Source organism: Perca fluviatilis, chromosome 9 (genome assembly GCF_010015445.1).
Source record: "Perca fluviatilis chromosome 9, GENO_Pfluv_1.0, whole genome shotgun sequence".
NCBI classification, from domain to species: Eukaryota; Metazoa; Chordata; class Actinopteri; order Perciformes; family Percidae; genus Perca; species Perca fluviatilis.
The window spans coordinates 2990774-2999619 of NC_053120.1; positions in this window are offsets into that span (position 1 = coordinate 2990774).

Here is an 8846-nt window from a genome sequence, read left to right on the forward strand (position 1 = left end):
TGAAGTGTGCCAGTAGGCGCTTTGACACACAGCCACTGTGATGCGCTGCAGATTGTATTGCAATGATTTATTCCCCCACACCTAAAATACAGCACTGCAGCTACCAAATGTAAAGTTACTTTGTGAGTCAGAATAAGTGCGTTCTTAATAAGTGTTCTCTCCCAGGACCCCCCACCCTCTCTGTCAAAGCCCAAAAAACCTCCGCTCAATCTGCCATTAAAGCGCCCACCACCTACAATATAAGTGCACAATATAATAATCAACAAACTACATGAATGAGACTAGGGCTGAGCAATATATGGATATTATATTGATATCGTGATAAGAGACTAGATATACTCTAAGATTTTGGATATTGTAATATCGTGATATGACATAAGTGTCTTTTCCTGGTTTTAAAGGCTGCATTACAGTAAAGTGATGTCATTGTCTGAACTTAGCAGACTGTTGTAGCTGTTCTATTATTCACCTTTACCCACTTAGTCATTATATCCACATTACTGATGATTATTGATCTACACACACACACACACACAGGCACACACACACACATAAAACACAGAGACACATGAGCTGCGTATACGGACACACATACATACACACACACACACACACACACACACACACACACACACACACAGGCACACACGCACACACACACACACACACACAGACACACGTGCACAAACACACACACACACATACACACACACACACACACACAGGCACACACACACACATACACACACACGCACACACACATACACACACACACAGACACACATGCACAAACACACACACACACACATGCATAAACACACACACACACATACACACACGCAGACACACACACACACATGCAGGCACACACCACACACACACACACACACACACACACACACACACACACACACACACACACACACACACACACACACACAGACACACACACACACACACAGACATGTATGCTTGCATGCTTGCACGCTTGCACACATGCATGCACACATACACACACACTCACACACAGACACACACAAAGTGTGAAGGTATTTTGTCAAAGCACCAATTGTCAACCCTAGAATATCGCCGCGATATCCATATTGAGGTACTTGGTCAAGAATATATTGATATATCTGATATTATATATATATATATATATATATATATATATATCCATATCGAGGTATTTGGTCAAGAATATATTGATATATCTGATATTATATATATATATATATATATATATATATATATATATATATATATATATATATATCCATATCGCCATCTAAATGAGACCATGAATAACGTACGATAGGTGGCTCCTACAGGACCTTTGGAGCGTGATTTAGTCACCAGAACCAAATGGATTCATATCTTAGATCTTCTAGTATTAATGTGATTCCAATAGCTTCTTCACCTTCTTTCTAGCTGCTGAAAGACACCAAAATCAGCCTAAAAGATTCTGGGCTTTTAGAAAGCACTGGGCTCTGGTTTACTGCCCAGTTGAACCAGCGGTGTAGTCTACCTGATACACAGGTATATACGCAGTATACCCACTAACAAAGCTCCAGGATTTCCATATACCTTCTTAAAAATCTCCAGTGACACGCAACAACATACTTTCCATTATATTATTGATATATTTTGAATTGTCATCTGTGTTTTGCATCTTCACACAAACTAAATAAAGGGATTTCCACCATAAATTGGTGCCTACAAGTGTATCTGAATAACAGGAAATTAAGTTGTTGATGCTCAAAACTTCCCTGGGGGAGGACACACAGACAGCCCCCACTGTAATATGGCCCCTCCAGTTGTTGGCCAATATACAGCACAGTACACCCACTGCAATACATTAGACTACAGCACTGGGTTGAACCGAACTACTTTGAACCAGAACGCAAAAGTTAACAGTGAGTAGGAACGAGACTCTAATCTGGGGTCTTTGTTGGTGACCTAATGACCACCAGAGTGATCCTCTGTCATCGTCCTCAGGTTTAGTCAAAGCTGAAGTCTTTCCTGCTCCATGAACCCAACGTCCTGCTGAGAAGCCGCTCCAGTCAGACTGCAGGAAGCTCAGGTGAAGAAGCCTTTAATTAAGTGGCAGGGATCAGGAGGAAGGGAGCTGTTAGATATGCAAACCAGCCCTTAATGAAGGAGAAAGATGAGCTGTGTATTCTGGGAAACAACTCACACACACACACACACACACACACACACACACACACACACACACACACACAGACACACAGACACACACACTGGTGACTGTAGGGACTGCAGATGAAAATTAGCCGGTACGGCTAAATCTGGCACATTTCCATGTTGGACATTGTACTCCTGTTGATTAATGTGCACTGTCCCTTTTAAATAAAGAAATCAACAACAACAAAAACACACAGGCACACGCAGACACACACACACACACACACACACACACACACACACACACACACACACACACACACACTCAGGCACACACACAGACACACATTTTACATACTTTCTTTGATTCCACATAACAAGTCAAATTTCATTAGAAGTCAAATGTCCTGAATGAGCCAACAGATTCTAACAGATTAGCACATTGTTAATAATAATAATAATAATAATAATAGGAAACATCGCCTTTTCCTAACAAACATGCTTCCTATAGTTGCTGGGATTGAACAGTACTTTGCCAACTGTTTTAGACAGCCCCCCCCCAATGTAAAGTCCACAGATGGCCAGCCTATGTGCCTGACCTCGACTAGCCAACACTAGCACAGCGAGCTGGCACTAGTACCTGAGGCCCTCACTGGGAGACCAGGACTCATCCTTTAGGTCAGATCCACCAGACGTTCTGAGACCTGGTAACAACATGGTCTATGGTCTGGTTTATTAGCCACTCCTACAGAAGGGTTTGCAGGTCACTTAAACCATTCACACTGTACAGTAGAGACACACAGACACACACACACACAGACGTGCACACATGCACACAAACAAACACACACAGACATGCACGCTTGTAAGATGCATGCACACAACGCACACACACACACACACACACACACACACAGACACACACACACACACAGACACAAACACACACACACACACACACACACACACAGACATGCACGCTTGCACCATGCATGTACACACACCCACACACACAGACACACACAGACACACACAGACATGTATGCTTGCACCTCATGCATGCACGCGTAACACACACACACACACACACACAAACAGACACACACAGACATGTATGCTTGCACGCTTGCACGCATGCATGCACGCGTGCACGATAACCACACACACACACACACACACACACAGAAACAAACACACAGACACACACAGACATGCACGCTTGTAAGATGCATGCACACACACGCACCACACACACACACACACACACACACACACAGACACACACACACACACACACACACACACACACACACACACACACACACACACACACACTTCTTATGTATTGTGAGGAACGACTCAACACCCACCAGACTCCAGAGGAGAAAGGAGCGATTTAAGGAGGTGTCAGATGGAAATGAAGCTGCAGGAACGACTGCAGACTGAAGAGAGAAGAGTGTCGACACACACACACACACACACACACACACACGCTGAAACATCAGAAGTGTGTATTGTATAATTAACGGTTTAATTAGGCCGTTTGTTGATTCTGTTCATTCCGATGAAGAAGTTTGGTTCATTTTAAACTTAAAAAGTCTCTCTGACTTTATCTTAAAGCCTAAACCCATACATGTTACTTTAATGCTTTAAATGGCTCTCAAACTTGACTTTGCTCCGATGAAGAAGTTTGAGTCTCCATATTAAACACACTTTGAACATTAATCTTGAAGCTTTTAAGCCCCATACATGTTGACATAATGTATAAGATTAATGTTGAAGTAATAAGCACGTTCTCTGTGTCGTTGTTTTAATGTCTTCTTCTCATTTCATTCATTCATTAAAGGGATTCAGTCATTTATTGGATCTTTTCACAATAAAAGCACTTTATGAACCTTGTAAAGAAAGACGTTGAACATCCTTTAAAACAACCAAGATACCTTTGACTCTTTCCTCTTTATTGGAAGAATGTTTTCAGGCAGACACTCCAGTTAAAAAACACTTTAAATCACAGATTAAGGAGTTTTTTCAGGCTTAAAATGTAAATGTAAAGGACCTCTATATGACTAAAGCTTAATGCGTTAAATGAAAGGGTTCCCTGGTTTAAAATAAAAGTTGATATGTTATAAAAAGTCTAAATTAAACAGCCCTGAAATCCCGATCACCAAACTCCACCAGACTCCATGTAAATAATCAGGACTTTTAGCGTGTATAGAGCCAGCATATCTCCACCAGACTCCATGTAAATAATCAGGACTTTTAGCGTGTATAGAGCCAGCATATCTCCACCAGACTCCATGTAAATAATCAGGACTTTTAGCGTGTATAGAGCCAGCATATCTCCACCAGACTCCATGTAAATAATCAGGACTTTTAGCGTGTATAGAGCCAGCATATCTCCACCAGACTCCATGTTAATAATCAGGACTTTTAGCGTGTATAGAGCCAGCATATCTCCACCAGACTCCATGTTAATAATCAGGACTTTTAGCGTGTATAGAGCCAGCATATCTCCACCAGACTCCATGTTAATAATCAGGACTTTTAGCGTGTATAGAGCCAGCATATCTCCACCAGACTCCATGTAAATAATCAGGACTTTTAGCGTGTATAGAGCCAGCATATCTCCACCAGACTCCATGTTAATAATCAGGACTTTTAGCGTGTATAGAGCCAGCATATCTCTACCAGACTCCATGTAAATAATCAGGACTTTTAGTGTGTATAGAGCAAGCATATCTCCACATGTAAATGGGTGAATTAAGGGTTTATTTCAACCAAACCAGAGTGGTGATTGTTGGAACAGTGGAAAGATGAACCAAGAAGGCTTTTGATAGTTTTATTTAGTTTCTGTCCACTTTGAATGAAGTGTGATTTAGGATGCTAAAAGTAGTGATTATTTACATGGAGTCTGGTTGCCAGTCTGAACAAAGCCAGTGAGGACCCTTTAATCAGGAATACATGTAAACTGATTTAACAGAAATACATGAAAGGGATGAACGGGAGTGAGTGATGATTGAGCAGGCATCAGAAGTTAATGTGCAGTGTGATGAGGCTCGTTAGCAGCCAATCACAGCGCTGCGTCATCTGATGAAATCAATCAGTGATCCCCATCGATACCTTTTCATGCTTTTATTCTGAAGCTACTGATCACATGATGAAGTGTCGATGGCTGATTAGAGGATTGTTTATTTAATATGATAAGAAAATAGAATTATCAGCTGATGGAAACTGTCATTTAAAGACCAACTTTTTAAAGACCAACTTTTTAAAGACGAAGTCAGCTCCAATAAGCTGTAAACTAATTAATCAAGTTTATAACTTTATGAAACTTAAAGCGACTTAAATAATAATAATAAAAATAATAATAAAGAAGCTAAAAATGGGGTTTAACCCTGGTGTAGTCCTCTGTCTGTTTTGCCTGTCCCTAAAGCATAAAGTATAAATGATAAATGATCACCCAATGCTGTGTTAGATCTCCTTAGCCAACTTCATTTTAAATAATCACCACTATTTATGGAATTCATAGTCAAAAAACCTCATTCTTATTAAATTATACCTCATTTTATATTAAAAAAAACCCAGAAATTATGAATTATTTGGACTAATATTTAAGAGCAGAGAAACCTGTGTTGTTAGGTAATCACAGCCTGTTATGTGTGGAACAATCCGAGTTATTTTTGGGGGAATCTGGTTGAAAGGGTCCCATATTTCTGTAGTAGAGACTTTTGGAAACGGGACCCATTGGACCTGAAGTACAGGATCTGGTAGAACTGGGTCCAGGTTTTAGGATTTATCAGTCTTGGTGTGTTTACAGTAACACTCAGCATGTCTTCCTGTCGACCAATGAGCTACTTTCTCTTTTACTGAGTCAACATTTAACATTTAAAATGTCTCTCCATCTTCTGTATGTGCTGTGTTTTGTTTCAACGTTCTTTTATGTGTGTTTGTGTGTGTGTGTGTGTCTGTGTATGTGTGTGTGTGTGATATATACATTATTTGAATAAATCATCCATATTATTCAGTGCCAGTAGTGAACTGATCTTGGTGTAATGGTCGTAGAGAACCATCCGTGACGTTCTCTAGCGTTAATGGAGCGTTGATGGCTGATCAGCTGATCAGGTTAACAAAAGAAAAGTCATCAGCTGATTTAAAAGCTCGTTAGATTCTCATTTAACACAATACGAGTCCTGAGCTTGAATCAGATGCTCTAAGAGTCTCTCTAACTCGCATTGAATGCCTTTCAAATGGAAGAAAATTAATATCAATGAAACTGAAACCAAACTAAGATAAGAGATCAGTAACTTTGAATCAATCAAACCGAGGTTTTTCCTGCTTTTTATGAACGTTTTTGTCGCATTTTCAACGTTTTTGCCGCTAATTTTGGAGTTTTTGTCGCCTTTTTCAACAAACAAAAAATGAGACAACTTTTTTGACCTTTGTGGAAGGTTTTTAAAAAAAACTTTTTTTCTCAATTCATGCAGACATGTCCCGGGACAGACACAGAGAGAGAGAGAGAGAGAGAGAGAGAGAGAGAGAGAGAGAGAGAGAGAGAGAGAGAGGCTGATGATGATGATGAAGATGAAGATTCATGCATGTTGAACTTCTTTCAGTAAAGAATAACCCTTCAAAAACTTTATTCAAATCACTACACACACCTTTCAGTCTGAAGTAGTTTTAATGCAACTCCTATAAAAACACACAAGTAGTTTCTTCTGCAGTTTCGCTTTTAAAAAATATATATTTTTGTTGCAAACAGCCTGGAACTGTCCCTGACATCTGATCTGGTAATAACTCTGAAACTGTCTCCAGAAACCTGCACAACTCCCCAAACTGCTTCTCCACACACACACACACACACACACACACACACACACACACACACACACACACACACACACACACACACACACACACACACACACACACACACACACACACACACACACACACACACACACACAGACTGCAGAGCCTCTGTATTTCCAGTTTCAGAGTTTCCTCCCGGCTTGTTCCAACATGTCTGCCGCTTTTTCCCAGCTGCAGTCCCTCTGCAGGCCACTGGGGGGCGACACAGGCCGGGGATCACCCTGCACACAGTCTGGGGGGGGGGGGGGGGGTAAACTCGGCCTCAAAATCACCTGATTTCATGCATAACGCTTATTATATCTGACAGATTATAGATTATAGCCGAGCCAGAACCTTTACCTGTTGAACCCTTTCTTTAAGGAGCAACATAAGCCTTGGGGTTTATTTGGGCATGTGTGTGTGTGAGGGGAACATGTGTGTGTGTGAGGGGAACATGTGTGTGTGTGAGGGGAACATGTGTGTGTGTGAGGGGAACATGTGTGTGTGTGAGGGGAACATGTGTGTGTGTTAGCAAGATTATGTAACAGTTACATACCACACAAGCATACTTGAAATGTTTGAAATCGTCAAGGCTTAAAAATAACGTGTGTGTGATGTGTGTGTGTGTTTCTTACTCTTTATTACAGAAGTTCCTACACAAAGGTACAAATACATAGAAACAGAAAGACAAGCGCATGAGGAATGGGTTCTTTTGCATCACATGATCATCATTTAATATCTTAAAGGATGGCATTTTGTTCTTCTAATGTTAAAACGGTGCTATTTGGCTGATATTCTTTACTAATGAAGTGCAGAGAAGTTGCCTTGGATCCTTAACATGTTTGTCATCTGATTATGGAATAGTCTGATTGGATCTATTTCGCACATTATAACAACAATGATACATTTAAGAGATATTAAATATAAAAGACATGCAAAGGAAAGCCTAAAACACTTCTAGTCAACAATATTTGGGTGACATCAACATCATATCTCCACTCAAATACAGCATCACCCCAAACATATCTGTTTCTACATTCATCTTAAGTTTCTGCCTTATAGAGAGCAGTCTGCATCCATGCAGTCCAGTCCTGTTTACACCAGGTTTCATCGGGCTATTTTGAGCCCGGATGTACAACTCCATAAGCAGCAGCAGCGGGCTGCAGAGGGAGACTGGGCTGCAACCACGCAGCAGCAGCAGCAGCAGCATCGGAATATCTCGTGAATATGGCCTCGTGGTTTTATTAGAAGCCGTCCTGTTGCTCACCCTGCAGCCGGGCCTCTGTTACACAATGCATGCCCTGCCATGCTCCCGCGGGCTCGTGCTCTCACACGGGGCCCCGGATCACCTGATCCAGCTTCCCTTGCCCGCTTCTGCACGAACCGGACTCTGTGTTAAAAAAAAAAAAAGAAGACATTAGCCTAATTAAAGACGCATCGCTGCGGTGCGGCTGTATTTGGGTGTTTGTGTGTGTGTGTGTGTGGGGGGGTGCGATGTGGATTCAGTGTCGGGTGGGGGGGTGAGGGGGGTCTGCAATTCCGGAGAATCCCGCAGTTGCAGGAGCAGATTTTTGGGAATCATCGGAGGGAGGCATAGACGTGGAAATTCCTGCACTCCGACAACTCCCAGTAAACAGGCTGGGAGTGTGTGTGTGTGTGTGTTTGTGCGTGTGCGTGTGTGGAGAGAGCGGGGGATTCTCCGAATCCACCCACGTGGGATCTCCGGCGTCAGCGGCGCGCTCCGCCAATGGGCGCAGAGTACGGGGGATCTTTTGACAGCGGCGGACCAATCAGAGGGCGAGCGGCGCGGCGGGGTGACGCCCAGCAGCGGAGAGCGTATAAAGGCTGCG